Source organism: Falco biarmicus, chromosome 16 (genome assembly GCF_023638135.1).
Source record: "Falco biarmicus isolate bFalBia1 chromosome 16, bFalBia1.pri, whole genome shotgun sequence".
NCBI lineage: Eukaryota > Metazoa > Chordata > Aves > Falconiformes > Falconidae > Falco > Falco biarmicus.
In genome coordinates, this window is record NC_079303.1 from 3,595,177 (window position 1) to 3,606,910 (window position 11,734).

An 11,734-nucleotide genomic window follows, 5' to 3' on the forward strand; every position below is an offset into this window, starting at 1 on the left:
AGCTGAAGACTATGCCTCCTGCCCCAGCCTTGAAGTCCTTTCTGTTCGATAGCAGGTTGCTGATAACTCCTAGCATGGTTTCCCACCCAGCTGTGCCTTTGGGATGGTGATTTCATCGTGAGACCGTGTTACCTTTACTTATGAGAATACTGGGGAGGCTGCACCAAAGCCTTCCTGCAGCCAGCCTGCTGTGCCTGCTGCTCTCCTCGTTTCAGCCAGGCTGGCTGCCTGGGCGAAGAAAGAAATTGCCTTGACGCAGTATTCTAGACAAACCCATCTCCTCGCCATTATCTTCTAACTCCTTACAAATTGATTGCTTAATAATCTATTTGTGTATTTTTCTGAGTATCAATTTATTCTGACTAATCCCCACCCCCTTTAATCATAGATGTTATGATTGCCTTTCCCAGTCCTCCGGGAATTTAACATCTGACTTCCTATAGACACAAACCAATGGATCAGAGAGGGCTTTAGTCCCTCCTTGTGTACGAGTGGGGACCACCGAGGTTTCTCCAAGCCCGGCCTCACTTGGAGTGGTGACAGCATCTGAGGGGGGAGTTTGTGCCTCCCCCTGCCCCAGCCTGGGGGTCCTGCGTGAAGAGCTGCCAGGGCAGATGCTGGGGCAGGGGCCCAGGGCTTGGCTGGGCTTTGGTGCGAGGGCATTGCTCCTGCCGAGGGATGGAGATGTGCCAGCCTCCCTCGCAGCAGACCTCTTCACAAGGCCAACTCGCTTCTGCTCTTTGCCATGCCCGTCATCTCACTGTGTCTCACAAAAGCAAACCCTGAGAAACCACTTTCTCCGCTCAGTGGGAATTTGGAGCTACTTGGTTCTTTTTCCAGCCCATAAAACGCCCAGTCCCCACCCTGGCTTGGTTCTCCTCCACCCCCTTTTAATTTCTGTGCAAAGGAAAGCCCTGTGTGAGATAGTGATTTAAAACCCAGAAGCCAACACTTTTCTTTTCAAACCTCGATATTTCATCTTTCCTCTAAGAAGGAAGGAAGCCCCTTTTGTTGAGTACACAGCCTGTAATTTCCCTGTCAGATCCTAGCGGCAGGTCAGTGTTGTGACTGACTGAGTGAGGATCGCTCCCTTAAGGGTAATTACACTAAATTTCCTTTTGAAGGACAGCTTTCTCTGGATATGATACAAGGAACCCGCTTTTTTCCATTCACTTAAATTCATGAATTCAGTGGCTGTCACCAAGTGTGCAGCGATCCGGGACTTACACCCCTTCCAGCTCCAGGGGGAAGCCTGAGGAGGTGGCGATGGGGACATGTGGCAGAGCCCCCACCGCATCCCCCATGGAGGGGCTGAGCTGGGATGGACCACGCTGAGGATGGGAGCTCATCGTGGATCCAGAGGACGGAAGAGGATCACAGAGCAACCTGGGCTTTCTCTGCCACCTCCATGCATCATTGTGATCTTCCCTTCCTTCCACCTGGGTGGCATCGCAAGGCTTCATCCGTTACTTTCTGGCATCTCGATTGCTCCTGTGGGCTCACCCACCATGTGTCCAGGAGTCACTCATCAACAACAAACAGTTAAAAGGAAGAAAATAGGCTGGAAATATCAATGCACTTTGGTAACAATAAACCCTGCTTTTAATTTATGCTAATATGTAGGGTTGTGGTGACAGTAAGAACAAAATTACAGAGTGGCTTTCTAGCTGGTAATTATCCCTCCATTTTCGTTGCTCGGGAAGATGGACACACAATTATGCTCTCTTGCTGTATATTAATACGGATTCTTGACATCTTCAGCAGACCTGGAGCTGTCATCGGGCTTTTTGTCTACTTTAATTGAAAATTAATGGTTACTGTGTTACCACGGAAACCGTGGCAATGGACGCCAATAGCGCTCACATATCAAACAGGCACTGGTGGCATTGTCTGTCCGTGTTGACCTTGAAAGTTAAAAGAAAAACTTAAATTAAAAAAAAAAAAGGGGGGAGAGGGATAGGAAAGAAGGAAAAAGGGGGGGAAAAAAAACCAAAACCAAACCCCTTGAAAACAGAGGGTTGGATACTGTGAATCAAGGGGAATGTGAAGGAAAAACTTGGTGGGGTTTGTGTCTTGACAGGGAAACAAGAGGGAGCTTCGAAATGAGAGTTGGAATGGTGAAGCGGAGAAGGATGTTTGAGTCTATAAACTATACGGGAGTCTCGCGAGCAGCTGCGTGGGGCTCTGCATCCTTGAGTCACTGTGCGAGCAAGGGGTATGTGCGGGGATGTTGGTGTAAACCACGACAAAAAGCTGCAAAGGAGCCCCAAGGAGGGGAGGGAGGAGGGTGGGCAGGATGGGGGGAAAGTTAATGGTCTATGTGAAGATAAGAGAGAAGGAAACAGAGGGGCCCGGGGGGGGGGGGGGGGGGGGGGGGGGGGGGGGGAAGGCAAGAAAGGAGAGAAATAGGCTGAAGGGAAGAGAGTCCAGATTTGCTTTGACTGAAAATATCGCCTGGATGCGGATGGTTGCAGAGCCCGCGGATTAAAGCAGCCCTGCCAGTGCTCTGGAGAGTGTTTGGGGCCTGCCACCTCCTCCGGCTGCGCAGCACAGAGGGACCCTGCAGCCCCCTCCCTCCCCCAGAGATAAGAGCTGGGGGCGCGAAGGGGGACCCTGCTCCAGCGCCTGGGATCGCTCAGCTGTGGGGAGTGCTGGGGGGGCTGAGCCCAGCCGGGGACACTCAGCCTGCTCCGCCTGGGTCAGAAGCGGGTGGGACTTTTTCTTCTTGGAAATGCAATTTTAGGGATGTTTTCCTTTCCCTAGCATCAAACTTGCGCTGTCTCCTCTCTTCCCCAGCTCACCCAGGGGAAACGCGGCAGGGGCTGCTCCGTGCCCTTTCGCAGGACTGCAGCTGGGGCAGGAGGACCTTGGGGCAGCCTTTGGGAAGGTGGACCTCCAGCCCTGCTTGCCAGGGTGCAAACACACCTTGGGGACAGGCTGAGGGAAGCAGAGCAAAGTTGTGACATTGAGTGTGGCACGTGGCTGGGTCTCGGTGACGTGGTGGAAAGCGAGCAGGGGCCAGGCAGCAGGGGTGGGCAGTGAGGGGCTCCCTGCCTGCGGTGGGTCCCAGTTGCCTGCACCAAAATGAGCTCCACAGCTCACCTGGCTTTCCCTCTTCCTTTCCTGCTCTCCTTGAGGTTCCCATGACCCGCGGTCCTGCTTTTAGCAAGGGCTGGAGCATGGGGAAAGGCGACTGCTCGGCATTCCCATGCGTAACAAAATGCCACCTTAGAGCAAAAGGATTTACAGCTGGTAAGAAAGTTGTCACCACCCCAGGTGTGCCTGCTTATGTGGCCTGGAAGGCAGGGACATCTTGGCCGAGAAGTGCTTGTGGAGAATAGAAATGGGAACAGTTTAATCAGGAAGCGAAACGATGAAATTTTAGAAACCCCTGTGAAAAGGTGAGTAATCCCCAGGTACCCACGGCTGCTCGGTGCTGCTCATTGCATCCTCCCATAGGATGCTGTTGGGTCTGCCCAGCCTCTCCCTGCTGCCGCTGGTCCAGCTGCACCAGGAACGTGCCTGCTGCATCCTCGCTCCCCTCACAAATGTCACTGTATGAAGCACCGAGGTGTACCCCAGCCCCTTCAGGAAGGCGACTGGGGGGCCTTTTACAGCCAGGAGCCTGTCCCTCGCCCAAGCAAACAAGAAGACAAACACAGCAGAGGCACGCCTGGAAGCCGGAGTCTTTTTTCATTTTCCCCGCATCCCCTGATCCCAACCTTAATCCCCATTCTGAATCCTGTCAGCCCGGCTGTTCTAGCACTGACATTGCTGCAGGCGTCTTCTCTGCTGCCTTCCCTCAGATCTGCCTCCTCCTGGGACATCTAAGAGGACTCCGAGATTTCTGTGTTACTGGATGATTCACTCCGTGCCCTCCAGCAAAGCGCCGGGGTTCCCCGGGGAAGACACAGGAGAGGGGGGACGGGGTTGTGATGCTTTGCTGGTGGATGCTCCAGCACGGGGGCTCGGGGCTGGTGTGTGGTGGCTGTGGGCTCTGGCCATCTCGAGGCGGGGGGGAGCTGCCAAAAGCAAAGGATGGGCAAGGAAAGGGTGCTGGTGCCAGTGCCCAGTGGGGAAAATGAAACCATCACCACAGGATGGCATATACCAATTTTGCTGTCAGGTTGTTAAAATAATGATGCACTGGAGTAGTTTGCCCAACCCGCCATCGATCGGATGCTGTAAATGCTCAGTGATAGACACGTCACCGGGCCAGGGGCTGCTGCGGGAGAGTGGCTCTGAAGGAGCCTGTCTGCCTTTCTGCTAGCCCCACACATGCAGCCAGCCTCGGTGTGAGCAAGCCCATGACCGAGCTGGGGTGGGGATAGACTGCAGGAGAGCAAAGGGGTCTCCCTGGAGGGGGTCTCTCAGCCCTGCATCCAGAGGGACAGGTGCAATGAGCTCCCCTGTTTGTGTGATGCTGGGAGCAGATGCTCCTGGTGATGGTGCAGAGACCTGGGCGAAGCCCACCTTTGACCCTCCGAGAGGGGGGAAGGAAAAGAGGGGGGGAAAAAAAGTCTTTAGGCTGAAATCTTCTTGCTCAGCTACGTCCAGCTGCAGCAACAGCACAGGGTCTGGATTGCTGCAGCGTTTGGGGGATTTCTGCCTCTGCGCCTCCGGAGCCTGGGCGGCACCAAATCCCGGATCCAAACACCTCTGCCTCTGTGCAGGTGGAATGCTGAGATTGTTCCATGACTGCGAGTCACAGGCTTCCCCTTCAGGCAGGTTTCCTCAATAAAAACTGGCCAAGCCGAACTGCAAACTCCCCAGTAGGCATCCCCCTTGGCTTTGGGAGAGATGAGGATTTCTCACACTCACCCTCAGGCTCTGCAGCCCCTTCCCCACCCCCCATCAGCTTCCAGCAGGGAAGTGGTGGGGTGGGACTGAGACTGGCAGCCCCCAGTACCCCTGATGTTGTAAGCCCCCAGGATACCCCAACTTCAACTTGTGCATTGCAGTAAGGAACTGAGCGGTGTCTTTAGGATGCTCAAGCTGGAAAAGAGGGGCAAAGCTCAGTTACAGGGTCAGGGTAGGGTCTGCCCCACTGCTGATGCCTATGGGGAGGGTCTGTCCCCCTGCTAAACCCCCCTGGGGCAGCTGGGACACCCCCAGGCACTGGCACCTTCTCTCCGTACTTTAATCGCCGTTGCTGCACACGCATCTGAGCGGGTGTTGGTGCAGTGGCATAAAGCTTTTACTGTGTTTTATGTGGGCACTTGCAATATAGGCTGTGGGTGGGTTGTTTTTTTTTATTCTGTATGTGGGGACTTTAATAGTACATGTTTGGATTTTATTACCCTGCGTACGTGGGGTTTATGACAGGAAAGGTGGGCATTTTAATGAACTGCTCAAGACACAGGAACAAGAATGAAAGATGTTTTCGATGGCCCTTTAATAAATAACAAAGAACTCATCCATTTAAACATTGTAAGCAATAAAACCCATGTATACGTTGTTGAACATACATAGTTCCTGTGAAGTTAAAATCCGTTATTAAGCTATGTCCATTAGCCAGGCAAGAACAGTTTTACTTTTGGGGTTGGCAGTGCGTGATGCTGGAGGCTCTGAGGTCCCCAGGGCAGGACAGACCAGCACGAGGGTTGGTCCCTCGCGACTGAGCAGAGACTCTTTGGAGCAGCCCAGCAGCTCCTCTTTGAGCGCTGCGGTGCCACACAGCAAGTGCCAGGGTGGTAAAGAGGCAAGAACTGTCTATCCAGGACCATTCAGGCATTTTCTCCCCTGGGAAATTCCCCTCACTGCCCTGCCCTCTGCTCTTCCCGGCTCCCCGCGGGCAGAGCATCCCGGCCGGTTTGGGCACACGGCTGAGCCTGGCTGCCGTGGTGCCCTGGGGATGCTCCACCAGCTGCCCGGCTGGTGCCAAGGCGGTTGCATCGCCGAGCGAGCCCCGTGCCAAATCCCAGCGCTATCTTTCGGTTCAAGTTCTCCTGCTTTTTGAACACCCGCAGATGAACGTAAAGTGGGCTACGAACGCAGCCGAATCCTGCAGTAACCCGACGCGGGTCGGGGGGAGGGCTGGATTCCTGCAAGAGCCTGAAAATATCTTTCTTTTTTGAAATGTTTGTATAGCATGACTTGGCCGATTTACCTCATAATATCTCACGTTGGCCTAAAGCCGAGGGCATTAGCGAAACTGTGAGCCAGATAAATGATTCTAGCGCTTTTTCTTCTCCGTATCTGCTGTTACAATAAAAAAGGGCCTTTTCCATCCAACTGCCTCCCGTTAACCCAGGCGGTGCCGGGCGGCAGGAGCAAGGGGAGGCGGAGGCGGGGTGCGGAGGCGAACGAAGCCGGCAGGAGCAGGGGCCGGGTGTTTGCACAGCCAGGAGTGGAAAAAGCCATGGAGAGCCTTTATGCTTCCTGGCACGGCCGCCGTCCGGCATAGCTGCGGAGGTGGGGGCTGGAAGCCTGGAGACGTGAGATCTGTGGGTAGGAACGTTACCCGGGGGGAGATGGTTTGATGTTCCCATGCAATTGCATTAGATCCAGTTCCCAGCTGATGGACATCTTCTCCAGAGGCTGCAGACCCCTTCCAGATGCCATCTAGGTGGTCTCCAGGATAGCATCTGCAGCGGTGTTCAACAGGAGGCAAGAGGATTTGGGGTCATCATCTCCTGGCTGATGTGACCTGCAGCAGGAGGTGACGCAGGTGAGGAGGTGGCACGTCCCACGTTGGCCAGGACAAGCCACCTGGGGCTGCAGGAGCTGCTGGGGGAAGCATCTGCATCTCCTTTGCAGAGCACAAGCCCCCTCTGCGCCAAGAGAGGTGTAACAAGGCATGTCGAAACCACCAGCGCTGCGCAGCAAAGGTTCAGTTTACAGAGGCAAAGGGGTTTTAATATGAAATAACCCCAATTAACCTGCAACAAATTCCCAGCCCTTATTTTTTTATGCTTGCGGGGAGAGAGGAGCAGGACCTGGAGGCCTGAGGAGTGGGTTTGAGCTGCTTGTGGAAGGCTGTAAAAATAGCTGGGGCAGGAAGGGGGTCGGGGGGACCAGTGGGGTCCATCTTCCCCCCATCTCCAGCTCAAGCCCCACAATGAGAGCTCGCTGTGACCTGAACTGAGAAAATACTGATTTTTACTCAGTTAAATTGCTTTAAAAAAGGACAACTCCATCAATACGACGTGTGTTCAAACACTCGGTGTACAGTTCGGGCATGGAGCTGCGGTATTTTTTCTGGGACTGTGGTGGCTCCATTCTGGGTCACTTTTCAGCATTTGGGTGAATTTGAGCACAGTTTTGACAACAATCTGGCTGGCGGGACCTCACCTCCGAGACCTGGAGGATGCTGGTGCAGCCAGTGACGTGCCAGCCTCCCCCCAAACCAGCTGCTTCCGTGTATCACTAGAGCACACGCAGCAACCAGCGAAGCAAAGTGCCGTGCAAACGCCTGTGTCACGCAATTGCACGTGTGTGCGTGTGCAGGGCTGGGGGAGCAGAGGATGATTCTCTCCCTTTCAGGCACGCCGGGATTATTACACACAAAACCTCTGCAGAAATGGTTTTCGTACGTTTTCAAAAGTAATCGGCCGTATGAGGAGGTGTATTTGCTAAATTTAATTGCGGTAATTCAAACACAGCGAAGGGCTTTGGGATTCTGGTTGTAGAGATTAGGTATCATAGCTAACATCGTGTACACGCCGTGATTACACACTCCGTAACAGGACCTGGACCCCGTCGAAGGCAGGCGGAGCGATGGGTCAGTGGGTCTTGTTTCAGGAGGTCTGTGTGAGGGAGATATGATACTGGGTGCGATTTCAGGATGAAGGGGCACATTCAGCGCTGGCACAGCACCCCCAAAGCCCAGGGCAGTGCATCGGGCAGGGACGCTGGGAATCGGCACCACTCGGGCTCTTACACCCACCCAACCACTGCTGCATCTGCACCCAGGTACCTGATTCGGCTTCTGGGATTTACACCACAATTAATTGCCTGTTTCCTTGGTGTTGGGATTGGGCTCTGGAGAGAGCCCAAGTGCGGGATCGGGATGAGCCGAGCTCCCCGGCACACCCCGTTTGGCCTGGGCTAGGTGTGCACCTCCCCGAACGTTGGTGACCTCATGCCGCAGACATGGATGAGGTCACTTGGATAATTGCTCTCCCGAAACGATGTATCTTGCGGGAAGAGGATGTTATGAAGCCGGAGAACTTGCTAGGGCAAAAAAATACACTGCACGCCCCTGGCCAAGAGTGCTCCGAGGGGAAACTCATCGGCAGAGCATGCCAAGACCTCCGAACAACAGGCTGCCGGCTCCGGGGGCATGGCAGGAGAAGAGACACCGGCAGGCGAGATGCAGCGCTGGGGGAAGCCAGGGGGATAATTGCAGGAGGAAGATGTGGGGTACCTGGCGGGGAGGGAGAGGGGTCCTGCAGGGACCTGCCCTCCCCAGGGCACACGCGGCGGGCGGGCAGAGCAGGGTGCACGCACCGAGCTCTCCCCATCACCAGCCCCGGCTGCGCAGGGCGCTGCAAGAGCTTTTCCTCGGGGAAGGAGCTGTGCTCATCGGAGATCTCCTTTGACTGCCAGGCCGCCTCCTTCCCCTCACCAGCTCCTTCTCCCCCAGTTAAAACTCCGCTTCTGCCACTCTGGAACGGATCGGTGCGGGTGCCCGGGGTGCTTGGCTCTGCCGCTGCATGTTCGCTGCCTGGAGGAAACCTCTGCAACACATCGTGCCTCAGTTTCCCCAGCTGCAAAACCAGCAAGAGCGATGCTCTGTCACCCTTGCAAAGCGCTCAGAGAGCCTTGCTTGCAAAAATGTCCCAGTTATCGCTCACCTAGCCCTCCTTTCCTTTGCCAGGGAAAACTCCAAAGGTTTTATCCTCCCGTACAAAGTTGTTGCAGCCCGCGAGACACGCAGGCTCAGCTCTTCTCGCAGACCTCACTCAGGGTGGTGTTCCTTCGCCAGCCTGTTTTCAGCTGTTTCTTCTCCCTGTAGCCCCGTGACAGGTATTTGAAAAGAAGCTGAGAATAGTCCTATCAAACCTTCACAGTTATTGGGACAAGCCAGACTTTAAGGAGACTGAATATGAGTGAGTTTCACAGGCAAACAAACAGAATTACTTTTGTCACTGCACCAGGAAAAAAAAAAAAAAAAAAAAAAAGTTGGGAAAAAAATAGCCGCTCTATGGAAAAAATCAACTCTTTCCTGAATAAAGCAGAAAAAAATGCTGCTGTATTGAGCTGTGACATATGGTTACACAAATAGAAACCACAGAGGGGAAAATCATGTTTTCTCTTTCATTATTTATCACTCTCTAACTGTCTCCAGCTGGGTGAGTAAACAGCCTCATTGGGCTGTAATGAGAACAGCCTGCTGCCATAATGAGAACAGCCTGCTGCCACTGTGCTCCGGGCTGCCGGAGCCCGCTGGTGCACAGCGCGCGTGCGAGCGTGCGAGCCGGCGTGTGACACGCCAGGCCTCGCCTGCTGCTCACCCCGCCGCCCCTCGTGGCATCGCCACCCGCGCTGCGGTCCAGCGGGATGCAGGCACGTGGCGCCGGCACCCGCAGCATCCTCCCTTCGGCAAGCGCTAACTAGGTGCAGGCTCCGAGTTCAATTAAGCAGGCTGCTCCCGGTTATTGTTCAGGGGAATTATGTGCCCAATTTCCCCCCTGAGCCACCTTGCAAATTGACTCCTAAGTGTCCCGTGAAACGGCTGCATAATTTGCACATTGGAGGAGCTGCAGCAAGAGCGGGGCTGAGAGCTGGGTGCTTTGCTTCCTTCTCCACCTCCATCGTTTTTAGCCGGTTTTATCGCTTGCTTTCGCCCTCCCTGCGTCTCTCACAGGGTTTAACCGCAGGGCCCATGGGTTCTGCGGCTCGCGGAATGCATCTGCCCTCCTGTCCCGTCTTGAACGGCTCCAAAAAGTGAAGATTTGCAGCTCTCCCCTCCCTGGGGACCAGACCTGAGGCCACGGTCCTTTCCCACACCCAGAGCCCTGGTCCCTTCCCGGGAGCCCCAGGGAGGAGCGTGTGTAGATGCACGGCAGCTGGCCCCCGCCTCCCCAGTTTTCCCATTTGCTTTACTGGGGGGGATCAGACTTTAAGATTCAGATCCCCCCTGATTAGGGCAGGCTTTGGATTAGGCTCTGAATTAGGTCAGGGTATGGGATGTTTCAGCCTCCCAGTTGCTTTTGTCTTTCCATCCTGCATCTTTCCCGGGGCACAGTGGAACTGGAGGCTCCCTGGCCAACGCGCAGCTCGTGCATGTGAACCAAAGGGCAAGTTACACACGTGAGACGGGCACAACCACCACGGCCCAGCTTCGAGCAGCCCCCGTCCCTCCCCGGTCCTTGCACCCAGGACCCTGGGGAAGGTGCAGTCACCGCAGGCACTGCGTAGCACGGAGGCACCGCGTCCATCTGAGCCTTCCAGGGGAGAAAGGTCTTAGCTAAGAGCCAGAAAGTCCTTGAGCATCGGCAGCGGTGACAAGTGATTTCCCATGAAGATTAACCCATTTCTCAAGTCGAGAACGGCAGCCGTCCCCTCTGCGCCGAGCGGCGTTTTGAGCGGTGCCGAGTCCTTCCAACAAATGAAAAACTATTAGTAAACGGAAGCATTTTTAATGAAAACTGACCCAATTTTGAATGGCACTTCTCCTCCCACCTCAGGAATAGTCTGTGCCAGAGTTTGAGTGAAATTAGGTCATTGTTGAACAAAGGTCATGAAAGAACATGAAAAGCTTTTCAATGGGAAACCCCAGTTTTTATGGCTTTTTGTGGAAATCCCCTCCCCAATAAAGCCGTAAACAAAGTGACAAAAAATTGCATGGAGCAAATCATCCCTGTATTTATCCATTATGCCCAACTGGGTGCAGTTAAAAAATCCAGTTTGAACCAACTGCAGATTTCACCCTTTCTGAACTTGCAGTGATTTTTGGGAAGGAAAAAAAAAAGAACCTGGAGAGAACCTGACTTTTTTTCCTGCTAAAACTTTGCATACTTCAAACCTGGCCATTGCAGCCTTCCTGCAGGACTGGGATTTGGGTGTATGTCCCAAGGGAGCTCGGGGAGGGGGGGGAGAGCAGGGAGGGCTTGGGCTGCGCCTCTGATTCAGCCCTGCACATGCTCCCATCCCATTGACTTAGCACTTAAACAGCCGCCTTGCTGAATCAAAGCCCTCTTACAGTAAATACTCACTTAGCTTTCACAATCGCCATGGATGATCTAATCCCTGCCCCTTTCCCTGGGAAAGGATTGCAGAAGCAGCTCCCTTCTGCAGAAAACCAGTGCAGATGAGTGCCCGATTCGGAATCCTTAGGAAACTTGCACAAATAAGTAAATAGATGTGAAAGTTTGGGGTCAGGCTCGCCCAGGAAAGTTTTCCAGAGCGCAAAGGATAGCTGAAGGGGTCTCCTGTGGGATTATGGCCCTGCGATGCCCGCTCAGGCACAGATGCATCCGATTGTCAGGTGTGTGCGAATGGAGCAGCCACCTGGGAAACTCAGGTCTTTGGATTTTGGAATGAGCTGGGGGAGCAGGAGGCCTGATCCTGCGGCCAAGGCAGCTCCGATTCATGGTGGGACTTGATTTGTAAAGGCTTCCGCACCTGTGTGCGTACACACACACATCTGCAAACGCAAAACTCGGTGTGTATTTTCCCCTCGCTCTTTAACAGAAGTTTGGCCTCGATGGCACCTGGTTTGGGTGGTTGCTCAAGGTGCTGGTGGCTTCTTCCCCGTCTGGTCTTGCAGGAGCAGCTCCCTCCTGCC